Source organism: Canis lupus, chromosome 10, assembly GCF_048164855.1.
Source record: "Canis lupus baileyi chromosome 10, mCanLup2.hap1, whole genome shotgun sequence".
Lineage (NCBI taxonomy): Eukaryota > Metazoa > Chordata > Mammalia > Carnivora > Canidae > Canis > Canis lupus.
Window position 1 is genome coordinate 8,988,275 of NC_132847.1, and position 25,253 is coordinate 9,013,527.

Genomic DNA, 25,253 nt, shown 5'->3' on the forward strand with positions numbered 1-25,253 from the left:
CTTATTAAGTCTAAAAAGCTAGAAACAAATTCTGTTTCTCACCTTGGGTTCCTACTCCAGGCATGGACAGACTCCTCTTTTAATTTCCCCTGAATTCTTAACTTGAGATCTGAATGTTCCCATTGTCCAGGGTTCTACTGCCTCTCAGAAGCCCTTACAAATTATTTTCATAATGTGAAGTCATCCTTCTCCCCAACTGGATTGTTTTTATTTTGAAAAGAGATACAGCTAATTTAAATCGAGTCCTAAGTAAGGCATTGAACTGCCTTCCTAGGGATAAGAGCTTAGGTGCTAGGAACCCCACCCGAGCCGTGGGACTCATGGTTACCAGAGTGTGCATGGGCAATAAGTGGCACATCCTCCATGGTAGCCATTCGGGGAAGAATTTAGTGAGCCTACACCCAAGCGCTGGAGACAGTGCTATTCACATAATATTGTGCCCTTAATAGCATTCCCATCAATGTCAAGCTGCCCATTCTTTCTGTGGATGCTGTGCTGACACCAGATAGTATTCTCTCATCACCATTTAGGTGAAATCTCACGGTCACCATTTTTATAAGAAAAGGAAAGTCATTCCCATTTCTTGTCATCTGTTATGTGTAGCCAGAGCTGATTCTTTCTCTGGTTGAGAATGAGTAGGTCCTTACCACCATAAACAAACAATTAGATACACGACTGTTTTCTGTAAGAGTCTGGAATTGTTATCGATGGCATTGGCATTCCAAAGCTTAACCCTTAAAGACGGTGAGCCATGGATTGGAAGTCTCTAAACTGACACGATGATCTCAGCCCCAAAGAGGAACTCTCTGAGCCCTTCCCATTAACTCTCAGATGTGACTGGGAATATTTCTTCCCTACTCCCGACATTTCCCTTCTGTGGAGGATGCTAATCAGCAAATCACCTGATCATTTGCTGGCCCAGACTCACACTACTCCTAAAGACTGCTAAATTTGGGGTGCATAAGAGACATGTTCACCCATTCTTCTTTGGTAGATGGGCTTTATCTGAGGAAAGCACACATTTTCCTCTACTCCTCCATGGCATAAATTGTGCAGAGCCTCTTCCTGCAGGGAGAAGATTGCCTCACTCTGATGCTGACTTGAAGTGAATGCTTAAATCTGCCTAATTTGGGTGTTCGATATTAACATAATCATTTAGGTAACAGACTTTAAAACGTATCTGATATATTTTCTGGTATTTTCTTTTTCCCAACATGTCTAAAAGATAGAAAATAAAGAGGGTTTGTTTTATTTTCAATAAGGGGCACAAACTTATGTATATAACATATCATCAGGACTTTAAAAAAAATATGCATGTATCAATAGGCTTGGAGCCTTGACAGATGCCTGGAAATAAATATGCATTGTTTTATTCTAATGACTAGAAGCATTCACCTGAAGGAAATTCTCTATACATTCTAGACTATATTATAGACAAAATTCACCATTAGTATATTGAAAAATCAATAATACCAGACAGATGATCCACATTTTAACCATAGTTCATTACAGAAAACCAGTATGCAAAAGAACCAACTTAACACAGATTGGACTTTCCCAGAGATACAATGTTAGTTCTAGAAGTTGTAATCCTACCTTGAAGACAATATCAGATATATCAGAGATCTGGTCACCTAAATCTATTCAAACACTAATTTTTTAAGATGCAAGGTAGAATTATCTTTTCTAGGACCTTCACTGTGTTCCATAAGTCAAAATGAGCCAAGATTTTTTTTTTCTCAGCGCCTTCCCAAGAGAGCTATCCTCCTTTCTCCCTGCTAGCATCACACCTGCCTTCCTGGTTGCTCAAATTGTAATTTCTCAACTTCCCACCATCTGGAGAGTGACAGGCAATGGAGAAGTTGTTAGTTGTCTAACTCTCTACTATAGTGGAATTGCTTCAAATTCCACTTTTTAAGTACCATCATCTAACCTTAGAGTCATGGTTCCCAAATTATGTATCAAGGCACTCTGGGACACTACAGTGATGTCAGATATTGTGTATTTTTGAGGAAAACATTATTTTATATCTTTCAGACATAGCACAAAATCCTAGCTTGACATAGTTCATACTTTTGATATTAGATCACACTATATTGCTTTTGACAAGGGCCACATCTTTGCAAAGCTAAGTGTTGGGTAGTTGCTATGATAAAAAGCAAGTATATCATGAAAATCAACATGGAACAGGAAGTAAAGGTAGTTCGGTCTGATTCCAAAGTTCAAGAGACTGGGAATTGCTGAACAGATACATGTATCCCATTAGCAAGTAACTGTGGGTTTTAAATTTTTTTTAAATTTTTTAATGGCTATTAAGTTGCTGAGTATGAATATGGGTCATTTGGACCCAACTACTTAGGGTAAGAAAATGAAAGAGACTTCAACCTCATCAAAAAAAATCCCTCTACAGATATTTTATCTCCTGTTTTTATTTTTAAAAAGTACTATGACAATGTGAAAAATCTAGAAAGTATTATATATCAAATGATATATTAATTAATATACTAAAACCAATGCCCCAAAAAAGTGCTTTTCAAATTCATAGAAATTGTATCCCCATATAAGAGAAAGTAATTAGATTCGTTCTCCATTTTATGAGCCTGAGGAAGAAATAAACCAATGAGAGGTAGTCACTTTTAATGCTCTCGAGAAGAGAAATCAACAAGAGAATGGTTCAACTCCGCTTCACAGAAGCTGGGAGGGTCATAGTTGCTACTGCTGGCATGATATCTATCCCCTGAGATGGGTCTCTAGTCCTTGGTTTTCTTCAAGGTCACAGTTATATGTGCTACTTACACAGCTATCACCAAGGTCCACAAGGAGTGATGAATATTTCTTTACTCCATGCCACATTCCTCCCTAAAGAAAGTAGGCCTGAATTTGTGAAAGATTACATCCTGGAGCCAAGCACTGGGGACCAAAAAGCTAAGAAACTTATTTCTGCCAACTCTTCCTGTATTTTTCCTTTTGTCCAGGTACTCAGTGCATAGCTTTCTATTTTTTAAGTTCTCGGGGTTAAGGAAATCAAAGACCCTATGGAAATCAGAGAGAAGCTGTAAATTACTGTTTGGTCCACAAATAAACAAACAAAAATCATCCTGCAAATCTACCCAAGGCACAAAGATTTCTAAATCTCTGCCTCTTGTCACCAGAAGGTAAGACCTTAATCACATTCTCCAGCAGTCACCATCCTGTTTCTATTCTCCAGACTCTTGTTTCTCCTTCCTTAACCAGCTTGTTTTGCCTGTCCCCCAAAGGCTGCTCTCCTTTTATTAGCCTTCATCCTTGTCAATCTACAAATCAGAGCCCTACATCACAACTTTGCTTCCAAAATTTAGCCTTGATCTTCTGTAAGTATTCAAAATCATCAGATTGAGTTCTAAGACACAAGATATTCATAACTATTAGAAATTTTTATCACCTTATAAGCCAAGCTCTCAATTCTTCAAGATGAAAGAAATGAGTAACATGAAATGACTTGCCTAGGTTCACAAGGATTTAGGGAGATCTGTATAGAATCTACCTCTTCTGTCTTGGGCAAAGTATACATTTCTAAAAGTGTCTGAAATAAACACAAATATACACAAAATATCAATGCAATGTGGGGATCATTAATCGCTGTCCCAGCGATTAAATCGCTCTGGGTTTGTTTTTTTTTTTTAAGTTTAAATGTTGATTTTATTTTTTTATTTTGTGTGTGTGTGTGTGTGTGTGTGTGGATATGTTTTCTTTTTCTTTTTTTTTTTTACAAATTTATTTTTTATTGGTGTTCAATTTGCCAACATACAGAATAACACCCAGTGCTCATCCCATCAAGTGCCCCCCTCAGTGCCCATCACCCAGTCACCCCCACCACCCACCCACCTCCCCTTCCACCACCCCTAGTTCGTTTCCCAGAGTTAGGAGCCTTTCATGTTCTATCTCCCTTTCTGATCTTTCCCACTCATTTTTTCTCCTTTCCCCTTTATTCCCTTTCACTATTTTTTATATTCCCCAAATGAATGAGACCATATAACGTTTGTCCTTCTCCGATTGACTTATTTCACTCAGCATAATACCCTCCAGTTCCATCCACGTCGATGCAAATGGTGGGCATTTATCGTTTCTAATGGCTGAGTAAATTTCCATTGTATACACAGACCACATCTTCTTTATCCATTCATCTTTCGATGGACACCGAGGCTCCTTCCACAGCTTGGCTATTGTGGACATTGCTGCTATAAACATCGGGGTGCAGGTGTCCCGGCGTTTCATTGTATCTGTATCTTTGGGGTAAATCCCAAGCAGTGCAATTGCTGGGTCTAGGGCAGATCTATTTTTAACTCTTTGAGGAACCTCCACACAGTTTTCCAGAGTGGCTGCACCAGTTCACATTCCCACCAACAGGGCAGGAGGGTTCCCCTTTCTCCACATCCTCTCCAACATTTGTGGTTTCCGTTTTGTTAATTTTCCCCATTCTCACTGGTGTGAGGTGGTGTCTCATTGTGGTTTTGATTTGTATTTCCCTGATGGCAAGTGATGCAGAGCATTTCCTCATGTGCTTGTTGGCCATGTTTATGTCTTTCTCTGTGAGATTTCTGTTCATGTCGTTTGCCCATTTCATGATTAGATTGTTTGTTTCTTTGCTGTTGAGTTTAATAAGTTCTTTATAGATCTTGGAAACTAGCCCTTTATCTGATAGGTCATTTGCAAATATCTTCTCCCATTCTGTAGGCTGTCTTTGAGTTTTGTTGACGGTATCTACCAAGGAAATACAAACGATTTTAAAAACATATTATGAACAGTTATACGCCAATAAATTAGGCAATCTAGAAGAAATGGATGCATTTCTGGAAAGCCACAAACTACCAAAACTGGAACTGGAAAAAAAAAAGAAAACCTGAACAGGCCAATAACCAGGAGGAAATTGAAGCAGTCATCAAAAACCTCTCAAGACACAAAAGTCCAGGGCCAGATGGCTTCCCAGGGGAATTCTATCAAACGTTTAAAGAAGAAACCATACTTATTCTACTAAAGCTGTTCGGAAAGATAGAAAGAGATGGAGTACTTCCAAACTCGTTCTATGAGGCCAGCATCACCTTAATTCCAAAACCAGACAAAGACACCAACAAAAAGGAGAATTATAGACCAATATCCCTGATGAACATGGATGCAAAAATTCTCAACAAGATACTAGCCAATAGGATACAACAATACATTAAGAAGATTATTCACCATGACCAAGTAGGATTTATCCCTGGGATGCAAGGCTGGTTCAACACTCGTAAAACAACCAATGTGATTCATCATATCAGCAAGAGAAAAATACAAGAACCATATGATACTCTCAATAGATGCAGAGAAAGCATTTGACAAAAGACAGCATCCATTCCTGATCAAAACTCTTCAGAGTGTAGGGATAGAGGGAACATTCCTCAACATCTTAAAAGCCATCTACAAAAAGCCCTCAGCAATATTATTCTCAATGGGGAAGCACTGGGAGCCTTTCCCCGAAGATCAGGAACAAGACAGGGATGTCCACTCTCACCACTGCTATTCAACATAGTACTAGAAGTCCTAGCCTTAGCAATCAGGAAACAAAAAGAAAAAAAGGCATTCAAATTGGCAAAGAAGAAGTCAAACTCTCCCTCTTCGCCGATGACATGATACTCTACATAGAAAACCCAAAAGCCTCCACCCCAAGATTGCTAGAACTCATACAGCAATTAGGTAGCGTGGCAGGATACAAAATCAATGCCCAGAAGTCAGTGGCATTTCTATACACTAACAATGAGACTGAAGAAAGAGAAATTAAGGAGTCAATCCCATTTACAATTGCACCCAAAAGCAGAAGATACCTAGGAATAAACCTAACCAAAGAGGTAAAGGATCTATACCCTAAAAACTATAGAACTCTTCTGAAAGAAATGAGGAAGACACAAAGAGATGGAAAAATATTCCATGCTCATGGATTGGAAGAATTAATATTGTGAAAATGTCCATGCTACCCAGGGCAATTTATACGTTTAATGCAATCCCCATCAAAATACCACGGACTTTCTTCAGAGAGCTGGAACAAATTATTTTAAGATTTGTGTGGAATCAGCAAAGACCCCGAATAGCCAGGGGAATTTTAAAAAAGAAAACCATATCTGGGGGCATCACAATGCCAGATTTCAGGTCGTACTACAAAGCTGTGGTCATCAAGACAGTGTGGTACTGGCACAAAAACAGACACAGATCTATGGAACAGAATAGAGAATCCACAAGTGGACCCTGAACTTTATGGTCAACTAATATTCGACAAAGGAGGAAAGACTATCCACTGGAAAAAAGACAGTCTCTTCAATAAATGGTGCTGGGAAAATTGGACATCCACACGCAGAAGAATGAAACTAGACCACTCTCTTGCACCATACACAAAGATAAACTCAAAATGGATGAAAGATCTTAATGTGAGACAAGATTCCATCAAAATCCTAGAGAAGAACACAGGCAACACCCTTTTTAAACTCGGCCACAGTAACTTCTTGCAAGATTCATCCATGAAGGCAAGAGAAACAAAAGCAAAAATGAACTATTGGGACTTCATCAAGATAAGAAGCTTTTGCAAAGCAAAAGATACCAGCTCTGGGTTTTAAGTGGCTTCACAGCAGCCCTACAATAGCACAGCCTACCTCTTTGAGTGATGGCGGCCACACTACGTTTTCTGATCTCAGGTGTGCTGGAGTGTTGTGAGAAGAGGAAGGATGTACACATGGAATAGGGCAGTCTCTGTACTAAGCAGGTACCTCTCCTGGTGGAAGGATTGCCCTAGATTCTAAATGAAATCTTCTAGAGATGTCCATGTACAGAAGAGCAGATCTAGTCCTTGTGTGCAAACGTGGGCACTGTGCCCTCTAGTGACAGCCGTCTAATCTGCAGTACAAGATGAGTTGGAACAGGGAACCTACTAGGATGTTCCTTCCTTTCAGCCTTCCTTATCTTTCCGTCAGGAATCTTTTACAAAAGCGCCTATGATCTCATGGACCTGGAAACACCAATCAGCAGCGTCTTCTCAGTTGCTGAGAAACTGTACCCAAGACCATCCTCCTACCAAGACTCACCATCTCTCATGCCAACTTAGGGATTCTTTTAGGTTTAGGGAAAAATCTTCTCTGTTATGTTTATCTCAGTTTTTCTATGCCTTTTTATTCCTTTTATTCTTTATTTCTTGACATATACTAAAAGATTACTTGTGAGGTACCTAGAAGAGAACCTGACACAGAGTAAGCACCCAACAAGGGTGAGCTGCACTGTTCTCTTTTTAGGCTTTCATAATAGGCTTACTTAAAAGCACATTATTCCAAGATCTTAAGTCAAAGATGTTGAGATTTGATTATTAGTCAAAAGCTATTCTTAGTCATTAGCTTTGGACTAATACTGATATGTGATGTTACGTGAACATTTACTATATGTATGCACTGTTCTAATTGCTTTATATAGTAACTAGTGTAATTCCTACATCTGTAGAAGTTGGTACCACTTTTATTCCCCTTTTATAGATTACGAAGCTGTGACACACAAAAATTATATAATTTTTCCAAGGCCATGCAGCTAGTAAGTACTGGAACTAGGACTGGAATCTATGCAGTCTGTCTCTAGAGCTCACACTCTTAATTATTACACTAAACAAACTTTCCAAATTCCTTTTTACCTGAAGCCAGAAAGAACTTATACTTGAGACCCACTTAGGAAAACAAAGAATGGAAACAACAGCAAAATGGTTAAGCTCCATTTTTAAGGGATATTCTTTATTTTCTTAAGATGCTATTTATGTATTTGAGAGAGAGAGACAGAGATAGCAACAGAGATAGCGAGAGAGAGAACACTAGTGGGGAAGAGAAGGAGAAGCAGGCTGCCCACTGAGTGGGGAGCCTGACATAGGGCTCAGTCCCAGGATCCTGAGATCATGATACCAACTAAAGGTAGATGCTTAACAGACTGAGCCACCCAGGCACCCCTTAAAAGGATATTTTTATTAATGCTGACACATTATTTATATGAGGGGATCCAAAGTATTATAACATATAAAAAATACAATTCCACTCTATCCTAATTTTGACAATTCTAAATATAAATTCCTAGTTATAATAAACATTAATCCAACAGTTAATTAACAGTCATTTTTCCTGCCTTCTTCGAATTCATACAGTATTATAGAGTTCATATGTTTACAGTATTTTAAACACATATTAATTATTGACAAAAATTTACTTCTACATAAAATAATAGATTGCTGTATGTGGTTTTCTCAAACCCTTTAATTTTTTCAGTTTACCTAATAGAAAAGTTAGATGTGAAATCATTTCCCAATTAGCATATTTGTCACAGATATGCTTAAATGATACAATCCAGTACCTAGAGTCATTGCTTTGAGAAAAATACTGATTTTAACTGTAAATGCTTAGAATTAGGAACATTAATAAGGGTTTAAATGTATTCATTTAACTCTGTCATGATCTGATTAACCATAGCTTTAAAAAATACTTAATCATATATATTTTAATTCATGACAACTAATTCTCCTACTAGACTTACAGACATGGGCATAAACAAAAATGTCTGCCAGCTTGGGGGCATTGAGGTGGTGCAGTCGGTTAACTGTCTGACTCTTGGTTTTTGCTCAGGTCATGATCCTGGGGTCCTGGGATTGAACCCCATGTCAGGCTCCATGCTCAGGGTGGGGTCTACTTAACTCTCTCTCTCTTTCCCTCTGCCTCTCCACCCTTCTCTCTCTCTCTCAAATAAATAAACTTTTTAAAAAATGTCTGCCAGCTTGGACAGGCATAGACTACCTCCATGCACATTTCCTACTGCCAAGTTGTCAAAATATGGTCCATCCAGGGTTCAAACACATGCATGTGCATCAAGTGGCAATGCCACCTGGCATTAAGATCATGCATCTCAGTTCTTTCACTTTTGCCAATGACTCAAGTTTGCTTCTTCTTAATGGCCCCAAACCCAAACCCCCCAACCCTGTCCTCATCTGCTCTCTCTCTGCTCAGACACTGACAGTTTCTACATGTATGACTGCAAAGGCCACCTAGCTTCCCTGTCCAGTCTTACCCCAATTGACACATATACAGAGTGATATCCCTTTTTATTGAAAATATTATGTAACTAGTACCTGCATTGTATTGAAAAAAATACTTTTGCAGCAGAGAAAATATATAAAGAAAAGTGAGTTTCCACTTGCCACATACCTCAGCCTACTTCCTAGAGGATGTTTTTACTGTATCTATCCCATACATGTTTTCTTTCTCTTTTAGCCTATCTGCAAACACACATGTGAGTTCACCTTTCTAGTCTTAGCCACTCCCACCATGGAGGGGAGGACTGATCCAATGAGTGCATGTCTGACAGCCAGATGGCCATTCCTTCAAGATGAGCCTATAGTGCCATTCATCACTGTTCAACAATCTTATAGATTTCATCTCAGGCATGGGATATCTTCAACTGAACTGACAAGAATGGGCTTTTTCCAGAGGAAGCAATCTCTCAGCTTTCACAAGAGAGCATGTAAATCTGGGAAGTGTTTTTTTTCCTAGAGAGATGATGTGTTTAGTAGTTAGGTATGCAGGTCCTGGAGCCAGAGCTGAGGATCAAGTCCTGGCTGTATCACTCATAAGATGTATGATCTTCAACAGGTCACTTAACCTCTCTGTGCCTTGGTTTCTTATTTGTAAAATAGGAATGATAGTGATAATATCCACTTCACAGAGTTGATATGACGACTGAAGGAATTAATATTTATATTGTGTTCATAATAGTGCCTGGTACATACTAAGTATTATTAAAATGCCTATTAAATGAATTTTAAAATAGTTGATGACACTAATTATAGAAACACATACCCTGACTCAGTGTGTTTCCCATTCAGCTCCACTTTGTTTCTCCTCCATATCTTATCTCTGTGAGTATTGAAACTATATGCAGAAATCACAACATACCAAGTGAATCATTTCATTCTACGAGTAGAATTTTAGTTTAAATCTGCAGTATTTGGATTTCAAATTAAGTGTATGATCAAGCATTAATGGTGTGATGGTGGTTAACTTTAAAATAGGAAATATTCTTACAAAGAAATTTTCATTCCTTTTGAGGCAGCGAGAAATTATTTATTATGTATTAAATTTTTGCTCTGCAAAGCAATAGCAGATTGATGAGCTGTTGGGGCCTGAATTATTCTCCAGGCTGAAAGATGCCTTTTGGTCGTATTCATCGTAGCCCAGGACTAAAGTAGACACAGTAGAGCCTTGCTTCTGATGATCCCCTGCCCAACCCAGCCCAGTCCAGCCCACACCAACTTGCACTGGGTGAAAAGCAAAGCCTTTCCCTGCAGGGTTGGTTAAACCGAAGGTTCCCTGCCCAGATTGTCTTCATCCAACAAGTTTCCTTGTTTACATGGATGTAAGAGTTTGAATCAAATATTAGGTTGAAGTTTAAAATGCCATTTTAAACCAAATAACCCACTTCTCATCCTGAAAAATACTTGTATAATGGATGTTCCTCTTAGGAATAGAGTTCCACACCATTGACCTCACTGGCTTCCTGGTCTTTCTCTTCCTCCTCATCTTCTCCTCCATCTGACTGTCTTAGATGGTCCCACACAAAGAGAGATTGCCAGGACCCCACACCCCTTTAAAATAAATTACTATTCCAAACAACTGTTAAATATTGGCTTTAAAAACTGGAGCTTGGATACTTTCTGACTGGTTATTAACTATTTTTACAGAAGGATGATACTCTTTCATTTTCATTTATCCAGCACTAAATGGGACTCCTAAACAGGAATAGAGTCTACATTCTGCTAGAGGGAACAGGTAAGACACGTGATTCACAGTTATGATTAAATCAAATGATGAAGTCAAATGAAATCCTACTGGAAAAAAACAGAAGAGAATCTACCTTAAAGCAGGGGTTTTCAGCCTTCGCCATTACACTTTAGTGTAATCTCCCAGGAAGCTCTGAAAATTCCCAATCCCACCTCAGATCAACTAAAGAATGTCTGGAAGGTAGGATCAGGCACCAGTTTTTAAAGTTCCCCAAATGACTCTAAAAGCACAGCTAAAATTGAGAATCAATTGCGTTACTCTTCCAGAAAAAAAAAAAAAAATCCACTATAGAGCTACAAACACCTAAGAGCAATTTGGTTCCTTTTTGATTAAATTATTGTTATTACTGGTTGTATGACCTCAAGGAAGCAATTTAACCTCTCTATGCTTCAATTCCCTCATTTGTAAAATGGGCATATTATCTTTCTGTGACTACTGTATTAAATAAGATTATGCATGTCGAGTGCTAACCACAGTAATTTACACCTAGAATTTGTCACATGTTAGCTGGTAGCTCTTGCTACCTCTGTCATTGTCATTGTCCCTACTACTTGGTCTGTTGCAGAGGCCTGGAATCTCCTTGGTGCCTCATACAGACCACCACACGAACTCTGTACCAGCACTCTGCGTGGGCTTTTAACAACCTGCAGATTTACCTTAAGATTTCTTCCTGTTGCTTATACCCACCCTGCACTATTTTTTCTGGTCCACACACTCCCTTCCCACTTTGAAGCAAAACAATTGCCAACCTCTGTATCAAAGACACAGGAAAGTACAAGGTTCCCCTGGGGCCATGAGACTCTATCCTTCCAGATCTGGCTTGCTACCTTTCCCAGCTCATTCTGGGATCCTCTTCCTGATTAACGCCTCATCACCAGTGAACCTAGCTCTTTCCTCATAAACTGAGCAAGCTTCTACTTTTCCTTCCTGACCTCTGATGCAATCTCAGGGGGGAAAAATACTTTTTTTTCCCCAGTATGCAATTTGGATGCATGTGTGTGTGTGTGTGTGTGTGTGTATAAAATAATGGATGCATTATTTCCACACAACTTCCAAATTACTCGTCTTCAAAATAGAGATAATGTCTACAATTATCAGACCTTTATTTAGAACATATCATCATGTGTGGCAGAGGTATAATACCACCACACTCAAAAATCTCTCTCTGTGACAGAATTATGATGGCGTGTTTATCTCTGGTGATATCAGATCTAAGAAAATGATGTTCCTAAAACTGATATAGGCTGATACACACTGAAGCTTGCTGCAGTGTAGTTGTACATAGCTGCTTTTGTGTGATAGAATCAGTCGTATGTCTGAAGACTCTCAGGCATGTGTTCAGAGTCCTCACCAGCATTACTTAGAATGAATTACAGCCAGCAGCCACCTATGTGATAGATTATTAATATTCATTTTCATTTCAAATCACTTCTCTTGGTTTCACATATAAGGGCTGAGATCCACTGTGGTTAGCAGAGTGGAGGAAGCAAATAACCAGTATGTCAAATTGATGTACTGCCAATAGTAAGCACACAGTCCCTACCACCACTGTGGAAGCCCAACCTTGGATGCCTGGCAGACAATTATAAGCATCTATTACTAAATCATGAGTTGCTAAAGCCTACCATTGCTTTCAAATTTGTAAAGATAACAAAAAATATGATAGAACCACACCAGTGGATATTGACTTACATATCCACAAGAAAGCACTGACCACTTGCAAACAGTTGATGTAGTCATAAGGGCCCCTGGATTCAGAAAATGTAGATGCATAAAAGTTTTTCTTCTCCTTCTTCCTCTTATTCTTTATCTTTCTATAACCCAGGACTGCTCCTCTCCTGAGATTAAGAATAGGCTGAGTGCTCAATGATCTAGCAATTTGACCCCAAACATATGACCTCTCACTCAAATGCTTGATACAGATTGGATTGGAAACACCAAAAGAACTGGTAACCAAGATCTTTACTCTAGTTCACAGATACAAGAAGACAGGCAAAAACAAAACAAACAAATGAAAACCAAATACAGTGAGAGCATAAATACATTTTTCAAATTTCAAAATATAGTCAACTGCAGTTGAGCATTAAAATTTGGCTCTTGAGGCACGTGAGTGGCTCAGTTGGTTAAGCGTCTTACTCTTGATTCAGCTCAGGTTGTGGTCTCAGGGTTCTGGGATTGAGCCCTGAATCAGGCTCCACATTCAACAGGAAGTCTGCTTGAGATTCTCTCTCTCTCTCTCTCTCTCTCTCTCTCTCTCCCTTAGCCCCTTCTCCGCTGTCTCACTCTCAAATAAATAAATAAATCTTTAAAAAAAAAGAAAAGAAAATTTGGCTCTTACAATAGCCATTTAAGTATTTGTCCCAAATCAAAAACAAAGTATGGCATTCTACACTCTACCAATTTTTATTTCACTTTAAATGATCATAAAATAAAGGACTTATCTTGAAAACCAACATGATAGATATAACAGCTACGGGAAGACAGCCACCAATGGTGGTGCATGTACTGGTGAGGGAAAAACGCAACCTATTTGAAACACACATTTCAGGACATTCTTTAACCACATTGATTTCTGTGGTTTGAAGGATACACTCTGGCAAAGAATAGTTGCCTCTAGGCACATATTACACAGTGAAATAGAAAGAGACAGTACCTGCCAAAAGAATTTATAATCCTCAGGAAGAAGATAAACATCCTGAATTCACACCTTATTAGTATGCATAAGTATACAATCCAATTGTGTAAAAAGGATTTAACATTCTGGGTACTGATGTTCCACTGAGTTAAGCATAGATGAGCACATATAGAGGAATTCATAACTTTCTACTAAAATATTTTATTTATATATTATCAGCAGGAAATGCACTACATCCCAGGGATTGAGTAAATATCCTAGCTCATCTTGACCTCAGGTGTCAGCGTATGCCCAAGCACAAGCAATAATCCTTGAGAAATGTGCTGATAGCTGGCTCCCATTGCTTAAAAATGGAATGCCCTCAAGGAAATATCCTGGGTCTAAACACATGGTGCTTCAGGATCCCCTAGGCATGTGCTTCTCTCCCTTTGGTTTCAGAGAGAATGTGTGGTACAGAGTTCCAAAATATTCTCTATGAATCCAGTGTAGGATACCATTAAGATATCTCTGATACATAAGCAAATGAGGGGAGAACAAGTAATTCCAATCACCAGAGGCACAGAGTTGGAGTAGCTCATGGAGATACCTGGGAGTACATTTCGGTATGCAACTCCACAGTCACTCCATTCAAGGAATTGGGAGTGCTTCTCACAGGTCACAGGGTAAATGCTGCTTGAGGGACTAAAACAGTGGAAACCCCAGGCCCCCAACCGAAGTTCCATTTCTGTGGTGGTATTATACCTCAGCCACACGTGGTGATATGTTCTAAACAGAGTTCTGTTTTATAGAGAGTTTTCAGGTAAGATTTCATGGAAGTCTGAGAACACTGGTCAACAATTTGACAGAACTCAAATTGCCTTTAAAAAAAAAGACTGTGTTTCCTCTACTTGTGGTCTTTCCTACTGGTTCAGGAAAAGTAAAGAAAAAAAGTAGAGACGTGTTCTGTGCAGATGCAAGTCACACACTGTGGTAAAGGGCTGAGCACTTTGAACCTGCATAATTGCAACTAACCATCCTAACAATGCTCTGCTGTGATTGTCAGTGTCTCAGTTTGCCAAAGTTCAGGGAAAACTGAGATCCAGAGAGGTGGAGGCGCTCCCTGAGCAAGAGCAAGCCAGAAAGCAGAAGAGCTTATGCAGAAAGCCAGGACTCTAAGCTCCAAGATCTGTGGCCATTGAGACTACATCTTGCCTTCCAAGAGGCACGACTCATGATAGCAAGGAGCTCTCTCAGAACACTGCACAATGGCAATCTGCTGAAATTAAAATGCGATCATTTGGGGTTAAATTATACACCATCTCGTTCCAGATTCTACTATAAACAGCTGCAGAAGCTAAAGATTTGACGACTTTCTCCCCATTAACTGCTTCTTCAATAGATCATTGAATAGACTGAATCAGGATTGTTTTATTTGAGCACGAGAATGGTCTCATTCAGAATAGCTGGCAGAATTTCAGGTGAATCCACAGGCAGCCTCCTCACAGTTCCTTTTCCACAGCCGCATGAAGTTGTCATTCCCCTTCCACAGGCTGGGCTTCCTTCTTCCCAGCATACCTGCAATCCTACAACCCTGCTTCAACCTGTGGAAGGGCAGGTGCAAGCACAGAGAGCCAAAAGGTCTGTGCCTTTTCCATTTGAAGTGAGGGCTCCAGAGTAACATAGTAGAATTCTGAGCTCAGATTTTTTTTTCAGGCAGTGTTTTTGTTGAAATCACTGTTTTCATATTTTGTGTTTGAGGGGATTCTGGGTCTACTCTGTTCTATTCCCCTTTTGCCCTGCAATCACAACTATATCCTCAAGCGCCGTCAAAAGTAGGACAACATACAACTCCCACTTGATCCATGTTCAAGAGGTACCTACCTTTTGAATATAAAAATTCTGCAGCTATGCCAAGTCTTTTTTTTTTTTTTTTTTTGCTGTGCCAAGTGTTAAGGCCTTTATCCTACTTCTTGCTGCCATCTCTCGCCTTCCTCGCTCAATGGCACCCCAGGAGCCAAGTCCTCCACTCCGTGGCAGAGAAGCAAGACGAGAAAGAACAAAATGAAAATATATTGGGACAAAAGGGGAAGAAGAGAACAGAAGGGTGGTGTTTTAGGTGGTAAGAGGGCCCCCTCTGTGCATCAGATCAAAAGTGGAGGGAAGCAGAGAGTTTAGCAGTGATGAGTATTTGGGATGTAGGTAGTATCTGGGTACTATCAAGGTGAATAAATGCATCGAACATACAAATAAGGCAAGAACCATTCAGGGGAATTAGAATATGTACAACACCTACCCTGTGCCAAGCCTAGATATATCTGTCAAATCTGTCTAAACAACTCGGTACACAGTTATAAAACTAAGAAAGGTTTTCTCGCACATCCAAGGATCTCAACATCCTGAGAGTTTAATGAGCCCACTGCCTGACCCATTTACTTCTCTTACCTTCTAGGAGCCAGCCAGTCAGTGGGTTGAACTAACCCAAATGAGGTCTGAAATTACAAGTGGATTCTGATTATCGCTGTCATTCCTTTCTCCTATTTCCATAAATAATCGAGTTGACTCTACAGAGCCATTTTTTTTAAATAAATTGACATACTTAACTACACAGCTGGCACAGATTGTTACTCACCCCTGGTTACTATGACTAGCGAAACAGATCTATCATGGAGAATGTAAAAGTCTCCATATACCACTGTGACATTCTTAAATGGCCAAAGACTTGGGCTACGAAGGCACATCCAGCCATAAAGGCCACCTTCTTTTAGTAGCCAACAAGTTGGCCCTCTCAGGCATCTCTCAAAGCTGAGAAATTATTACATAAGGTACAATCTCATTGGGCATGCAGAGTAAATAACCTTGTTAAGAATGTAGTGTGAAGAAATGCTATTCAAATGGAGTCGAAGCTGGTGAACAAGGTAAGGGAAGGAGGTAGTCAAGTTTAAGGCCCTTAGGGGATGTAATTTATGGTGCTTTATTCACTTGGGCATGTCCAGTGTTAAGAGAGTTGTTTGCTTGGCACCGGGTAGGGACTGACAAAAGCATCCAGCGAGGAGACCTCTATGTAAGGATGCCAAAAATCCACCTCAGCAAACTAAGGGGATGATGACAAAGGGGACTTGCAGGGTCAGCTGGCTTGCTGACCACACTGTCACAAAGGCCAGGCTTAAGGCAGCTAAGAAAGGGCTTAATTATCTAGCCATTCTCATTTGAATTGGAGGTAGCCAGCGGGAGGACCACCAATTAGGTTAGTTAGGAGGTTATTCAGCGGAAGATCAGAAATAGAGGTGAGGCAGAACTCGCTAGGGGCAAAACATCAAAGGTCCTTTTGGCCATCAGGGGGTTCCCCTTCCTACTGGGGACCAGACCATTCCCATGACCTAACATTTCAGTAGGTCTTAATTTCTGGCACCAGTGAAATTCTGACCTTATGTCTCAGAGAAGAATGTCATAACCTATGATACCCAGGGAAATTTAATCAGTACAATTTTAAATATATTTTACTGAATATTGAGTTTTACTGCCAAATGCTATTTTATTACAATGCTCTTTTTAAGAAAGCCTCACGATAACAAAAGCATGTTTCTCTCACTGTGGCCATCTTAAGAGTTCACAGAAGGAACATCAGGGGCACCATCACTCACCAAGACATCTCAGGCTGGAAATATTCATCCTGGCTCCTCCTTCAGTTATGCTCCCAGAGAAACCCTTCTCCATCCTCTGAAAATACCCCTATTCCTTGACAGAAAAACCTGAATAACTAAGGATAATAGCACTATGCTACACTTAGAACCTTATTTCCTCATTTGCCCTTTGGTTGCAGGATATATTCATACTCACCTATGAGATTTCCCTAAGATATTTCAATCTCCTACTTCTGGCCATAAATAAGTGAGAAAAATTAATGACCTATTTGATATTATATATCTTTCTAGTAACTTTGAGAATTTCTTCTGTAAACACTTGAGTTTTAAGTAGTGAAGATTTATTTCTGCAGAATTTAATAATTACAAAAATACGATGTATTTAATTAAGGCTATACTTAGTCTTAACAAATAATATTAATCATTTAAAATTAATAATTGATAACTATTGGTAATGCTTTCAATTTTTCATATCTTAGAGCCAATGTCATGAATCTTGTTATTATAGTAACATACTCTGTTTTTAAAAAGTTCTAATTAAACTACACATATATACATATATATGTACATATATACATATATACATTCCTTTCTTTACTATGAGGGTTTTTTTTTTTTCTTTCAGCGTGGAATACATTTTAACTTCAGTGTTCGGATGCAGAAAAGAAAAATCCATGTTGCTTCAGTTAAGCTCACTGGTGAAAAGGGAAATGAAGAAGAATAAACTCCAGTAATTTTAACCCTTCATTAAAGCCCATCATTTTGGTATTTCTTGAGGTTGGGAGTAGGGGAAAGAGGTGGCTCTATCCTCTGCATTACAGTAGCTGCCTCTCCAAATGGAGAACAATCAGGTACAAAATGCAGCCTGATCCAGGACAATACTAACTCAGGATAATACATGCCACTTGGTGGATTAAAAATTTATAAGATATTTTTCCATCTCTGCTTGGAATACAAATTAATATATTCTTGTCTCATGTAAAGTGATTTCTCACTCAGAGCTGAAGAGATGTGTTAACATCTTAAATTCTATGGGTTTTGCTTTCCTAATTATATTACCCAGGAAATAAGATACCCAACTAGAGTACTTGGCAAGAGAGGTACATTCCACATACCAACCACATATAAATAATCTCTATATGAAAATCTCAGTAGGTTGGAATGGTACAGCCTTACCACCACCACCACCACCACCACCACATACACACACATCTCTGCACCATGTCAGTACAACATTTTCCATTAAAGATTTCATTCCGTATTACACTATATGCCTCTATGTGTGTGTGCGTAACCTTTCACAGTATATAAAAACATAACAGCTATCTCATGTTTCCAAATGTCACATTCATGTTTTCCCTTTGGCAGCAGGCAGACTACCAAAAGCACCCAAAGAGGAGGCCTCCATATAAGGATGCTAAAAATCCACCCCAGCGAACTCAGGGGTTTTCTGCCAGCCATGTGGCAGCACCCTGAGAGAAACCTGGTGGGGCAGTGGGTAGGGGAAGTTGGTACATGCCCACACACACACATCAGAAGTCTTGAGCCTGTCTTTTGCCCTGACAGTTATCTAGAGAGGAAACATTTTGTTATGGGTAGACTTTGTTTAAATACATCAACAGAGAAAATTAATTTTCCCCCCTAAGGCAAAGGTTGAAGGTAATCTACAAATATGTGTTATCTTTGGAAAGATAGTATTAATTTGGTTTGATCTCTGACAGTGCTGATTACCAACACTTCTTCTCATGAGGACGTGTCCCTCCCCTCGGGTTCTTTTCTTTCTTGTATTTGTCCCATACTGCTGCAGCTCCTATGATGGAATGCAACATCATCATAATTTCTGTGATTAGAAATAATTCACATTATTAGTCAATTCAGAGATAACTAAAATCATTATAATACTTGAGCAATTTTGTGCTCAAAGACTTTTTTTAAAAATAAACTACTATTGAGGATCCCTGGGTGGCTCAGCGGTTTAGCGCCTGCCTTCAGCACAGGGCATGATCCTGGAGTCCAAGGATCGAGTCCCGCATCGAGCTCTCTGCATGGAGCCTGCTTCTCCCTCTGCCTGTGTCTCTGCCTCTGCCTCTCTCAGTCTCTCTCTCTCTCTCTCTCTCTCTCTCTGTCTCTCATGAATAAATAAAATATTTTAAAAAATAAAAAAATAAACTACTATTTTTAAATGAAATAAAAGTGTTATTCTTGCTACCCAAAAAAGGAAGAAAGCTTTTTAAAGTCATTAATAAAAGGATATGGACAGAGAGCAGAAAGGAAAGATTGTTTAAGACCAAATAAAAATTGAAATCCTATAATCACATAGCAAGAATGAAGCTTAAGGTCCAGGCTCTCAGAGACCCAAGAAAATGGCTCAGAATTTTAAGGTGAAACCCCAATTGAGAAGATAATTCAGCTAGCCATTGTAACCATATGGGGAGATGAATGTAAAAATGCCCAGCAAAAGGCAACTATCAGAAGTCAACAATTTTTCCTTATAACGAGTCTTATATACATGCACACACTGTGAATATACTAGCTATTCTTGCTGAATCATATCCCATTTTCCCTAGCCCTTGGATCAAGACCTTGGAAATGAGAAGACACAGAAGAAAAATGTTCTACCTCTGTGATTTTCAATATTACAGATAAACTCTGATAAAATTCCATCTAAAATAAACAAGAGGGGGAACCCTGGGTGGCGCAGCGGTTTAGCACCTGCCTTTGGCCCAGGGCGCGATCCTGGAGACCCGGGATCGAATTCCACATTGGGCTCCCGGTGCATGGAGCCTGCTTCTCCCTCTGCCTATGTCTCTGCCTCTCTCTCTCTCTGTGACTATCATAAATAAATAAAAGTTAAAAAAAATAAAAAAAATAAAATAAAATAAACAAGAGGACTTTTTTTTTTTTTTAAGATTTTATTTATTTATTCATGAGAAACACAGAGGGAGAGAGAGAGATATGCAGAGACACAGGCAGAGGGAGAAGCAGGCTCCGTGCAGAGGGAGAAGCAGGCTCCGTGCAGGCCTGATGTGGGACTTGATCCCAGGTCTCCAGGATCAGGCCCTGGGCTGAAGGCGGCGCTAAACCGCTGAGCCACTGGGGCTGCCCACAAGAGGACTTTATACCTAAACCTTCCACTTTCCACTTTGAAAAATTAGCTTTCAATAGCTAGAATTTGGGAGAGAACTATAGAAGCTGATTTGGAGCTTACTGTGATACAGCATTTTAATTTGAAGTGGAGAATAACTCAAAAGAATTAGTTGTAAAACTATCAGAATTAATTTTTCAAAAGTTCAGTAAAAATAGTTAAAAGGTTCATTTCTATTTTTTTTTTCTCATTAAACTTTTGTTTTAATGGGTCTCAAAATTCTGTGACAGATTTTTGGTCAAGTTGTTTCCATTAAAAAGTACTGATTTTAAAAACTAATAACTTAAAACTGCCATACATGCACAAACAAAACAAAACAAAACAAAACAAAACAAAACAAAACAAAACAAATGGTTTAATACTCTCACCTTCCTCCAACACCCAACATTCGTGTCTTCCAACTTTTCGTATCTTTGATACAACCTTTGACGGTGTAGCTATGATTAGCAAATGCTATGACATCAGATCTTTCCCCACTTGAAATAATTTTGTATATAAATTGAGTAAAAAATGACCAAAAATCATTGTAATGCCTGAATTATTTAGTGTTCAAAGAATTTGAGGGAGAGGAAGAAAGAGGCAGAAAGAATCATGGCATCCCAGAATTAATAGGACCTCGGATATCTTAAAAGAAAAAAAAAAAAAAAACACAGTGAGGCAATGGGAATGAAGCTCTACATTAAGTCAAGTTACTTTTGTTTTCCAAACTCTCAAAATCTCAGGTATGTCTCAAATGTTCAGCTGCTCCAATGACATATAATAAAAAAATAACAAAAAGAATAATTACTTTAAAAAGTAAACTTTAACACCCATTTTTGCAGACATAAAGGAAAGCATTGGTTAAGAGGTTAAGACTCAGCCTCCTCAAATTATAATGAATGCAGCAAATGCTGATATAGTGCCTACTATGTGCCAGATGCTGTTCTAATCAAATCCTCACAGTAACCCTACGACACAGGTATCAATACACCCACTTTACAAATAAATGGGGCATCATAGATATAAAGAGCTAAGTAACTTCTTTAGGAACACATTGTTAGTAAGAGTAGGTATTAATTACTAAAATAAATAAATAAAATCTTTTCTTTAAAAATGACTTTCTAAGATTTAGAAATCTTATTTACATGCATACATGTTTGTAGAGTTTTATGCTTGTCCTATCTTTTCTTCAAGGGTTCTATCTTTAATCAGAAACACAGGCTTTCATCATTGGTATCACTAGAATAATCAATGTTATTTTCATTTCCCACTTAGTTCCAGAAAAGGGACTAGGGAACATTAACACCATTTTGGAAGTGAATATGACATGGAGAATGTCCCACAAAACCAAAGGGGAGATGAAAAGTAGCTTCTCTCCAGCCCCTTTGGATTTAGAGATATGGGGAAAGGAGACAAGGCCTTCCTGACCACACATTCTAGAGGCTCAAGTCGTAGAAAAAAAATTATGATAATTAGGTTGAAGAGAAGACTCAGAGAGGAGCTGTGGCCATGTTCTTGCTTGTGTCTAAGAAAGCATACACCCTTCCACACCCAACCCTACCTGCTCCTTTAGACTGGAAGGGCCTAGACTGTTTCCCACATTGTAAGATTACAGAATATAGTCAAAGATGATCTATCTCAGGAGTTTATTTCAGGATTTGTCATGATGGGCTGAAACAACTCTGTGGCTACAGAGCAGATCACCCAGCCTGAGGGCTGAAAGGAGCCATAACTAGTGCTCAGGCAGTGCGCAAGAGCCAGCAAGGGCCAAGCTGATGCCTCATCAGGATGATAGACTCCATCATGAATTCACCAGCCATAGACATGAGGATCAAGTGGCAACACCAGACAGACCAGGATGACCTCAGAAGCCAGAGGCCCAGAGAAAAGGATAAAGCCCCACAATGGGTCTCAGGCCACCCTCTTCTTGCCACTTCAAGGGTGTCCATGCCCCCCCACCATACACCCGGCTCCATCTTGGAGAGGAAACTATAAGAGGAAGAAAATCTGCAGATAGGTAGCATTTACCTGTGACAGAATGAGTCACCACTGTTTTAAGTTTTTGAAGAGGACTAAAATTTGTGTTGTATTAAATGTTACTTCTTTTTATGTATTCAGCAGAGAAGGGCTCAGGAAGAAATTTACAGAATAAAAAATAAGTGACTGTTTTTGCATGAGTATCTGAATATAGTATGTACCTGTTACTACTTCACTTCAATATGGCATTAAGAAGTCTATTTTATAGACTTGCTTTATGATGGACTTTCCTCCAAAATACTGTCAATATTTGGCAGAGAAAAAGAGAGAGACAGAGCCAGGAAGAGAGAGACTCTACTCTGGAATTAGTTTCCCTATAGAAATATCTGCCATATATAAAAGCATTACTTATCTCTCATTTTGGACTAAGCACTGTTGTAAATAGCTTCCAGGATGAACTCATGAATCTTCATAATCATAATGTGAGGGACAGTTTTTTATCATTCCCATTTTATAGATTCAGAAGTTGAGGCCAGGAAAAGTGAAGCAACTCACGGCAGGTGTACTGCTGATAAGTGACGAAGATCACAGTTAATACTTTATTGTCCATTCTACAATACTTTTTAGGTGAACAGGTTGCTTCTAGGCTAAATATGTCCACTTTTCCACTAATTTTCTATTAGCCAAAGGTTGCACATCAGAAATGAGAAGCCCTTACCTTTCACTGGATGCCACCCTCTGACTGACCTATTCCCTGGGCTCCAGAACCTGCCAACTGGATGTTCCACTCAAATGTGTGATTGTCACCTCAAACTCAGAATGCCCCTAGATCAACATGGCCCCTTCCCCCCCAGAATCACTCTTCTTTTCATATTCCCATTTCAAACTGGAACAGTATCTTCCCTTTTTTTTTTTTTTTTTTTTTTTTTTGGAACAGTATCTTCTTAAGTCACCTGGAATCAACCTGAGGAACACCCTCTGTGTCTCATCTCCACATCTAATCCACACCAGGTCCTGAAGATTTGACCTTTCCGCAACCTCTCAAATTCTGCCTCTTCTCTACTTTTGACTTAACCATGCTAATAATAAAAGTAGGCTCTAGAGTTCAAGCTAGTTCAAATCCTGACCTCACTGCTTACCAGCAAAAGGACCCTGATCAGTACTTTAGCTCAGACTGTGGTAAGAAAAATATCCTAAGCTTGGGTGCCCTTAAACAACAAACATTTATTTCTCACAGTTCTAGAGATTGGAAGTCTGACATCAGGAGCCAGCATGGTTCTTAGTAAAGGCTCTCTTCCTGGTTACATACAGCTGTCTTCTCACTGTATTCTTACATGGGGAAGAGAGGGAGTTCTGCCCTCCTCTTCTTCTGGTCTCCACTCTCATGACCTCTCTACAACTAACCACCTCCCAAGGACCCCACCTCCAAATACAATCACAATGGGGATTAGGGCTTCAACACATGAATTTTGAGAAAACATACACATTAAGACCATGTAGCAAGTGGTTTATTTAACCCTTCTCTGTCTGAACTTCTCCATCTATAAAAAAGAGGAAAATAACAGCACCTGTTGTTCAAGGTTGACATAAAGATTAAATCACATCTGTAAAACATTTGTAAAGGACAGTTCCTTTAACATAATAAATGTATTTCATCATTCTTGTTCATGTTCTTTCACATTACCCCACAAGACTAGGACTGAGGTTCAGCCTTTCTTCACCTTTCAATTGGAAAAATTACAGTATACCCATAGCTACTTCCAAAGTCCAACTTCCACCCCATGCTTCTCCAATCCAACATGCATATTGCTTTAACTAAAACAGATGGGATCGTGTCACTCAATAATTCCCCAGGACCAGCAAGATAAAGAAGAGACTCTACAATTCAGCATGCCATGCCCTCCATGACCAAGCAAGCCCCTGCCACCATCTGAGCCTCTACGCCACTCATACCATGCTGTGCCTCTCATACCATGCTGTACCCCTCCAGAATTATTCACAGCTCACTGAAAACACTACCATATTACTTGGTTCTGCCTGAAAAATTTTCTCCTCCCAACCCAGTCCTGAACTCCATACACTGGAAAGTTCCTAGTCATCTCTCAAAATTCACTTCAAACACTATTTCTGCATAAGGAATTTCTGTTTCTTACCTAATATGGAAATAGAAAAAAAAACACTTGTGTGCCATATCATACTCCATACCTTAAACTCAGCAAACTTATTAGTCTCCTATGCAGAGCCCAGCATTCTGGGGGGGAGGGGGCCCTACTCTGTCCTTCCTCTGACTGTGACCTTTTCCTGGGGACCAGGAATCTATAAGTGAAGAAGGACTCAATCACCTAAAGTCTATGTCTCCCCCTCCTTCTAGACTCAACATTTGGATCCAAGAAGTGGCCCTGAGCCCTCTTCCAAGGTTTGCAAAGGCCTTTTCCCTAGCCTGCCTCCCAAGTATGGACCATGCCACCAGCATACTCACCTTTGGACCACAGGGATCACCAAGGGGCAAATATTTGCAGGAGTATGAATGGAGCTGGGACATGGAATTTGAATTGTTCACACATGCATGTAAGTTTCTACATGGTATAGGATAAAACAAGAGATGGGAAAAAATTAGATTGGAGGATTCATTTGTTCCATTATCTGAAAATGTTAGAAGCATGCCTATGTACTTTTGTCAGAGGTTATACAAAGATTTAGTGTTAATTATGTAATTTTATGAATATTTCTATAATCTACAAACTAATGTAGTCCTATCTATTGACTCTTTACTCAAAAAAACAAAGTACAGTTGATTCTTGCTGCAGTAGTTATGCTCCAAAAGTTGCCATGAACACTTAATTAGCAAATACTGAACCATTGCTCCTACAGGAAATATAGGATTAGGTTCCTACGAGCCTCTTGTCACAATATTTTCATCCACCAATCAGTGCATTACCATGTTTTATGTGTGTTTCTCTTTAAGAACACTTTATTTAATATATATTGGTGATTCATTAACACAGAACTCACAGTGAACAGCACTATAATTCATCCCTGAT

At 39.2% G+C, this 25,253-nt stretch overlaps 2 long non-coding RNA genes across 3 annotated transcripts in view; one reads left to right on the top strand and one right to left on the bottom strand.

Moving 5' to 3' along the window:
- LOC140641194 (uncharacterized) overlaps window positions 1-25,253 on the bottom strand; it is a 241,590-nt gene that overhangs the window by 180,633 nt on the left and 35,704 nt on the right. The window lies entirely within an intron of this gene.
- LOC140641195 (uncharacterized) lies at window positions 6,851-24,775 on the top strand. Of its 2 annotated transcripts, XR_012037735.1 has the most exons (4): window positions 6,851-7,264; window positions 10,757-10,844; window positions 17,737-17,841; window positions 24,584-24,775. It is a non-coding gene; the product is annotated as an uncharacterized lncRNA (long non-coding RNA). The 2 variants fall into 2 exon arrangements; XR_012037734.1 differs by lacking the exon at window positions 24,584-24,775 and having other exon boundaries at window positions 6,864-7,264; window positions 17,737-17,863.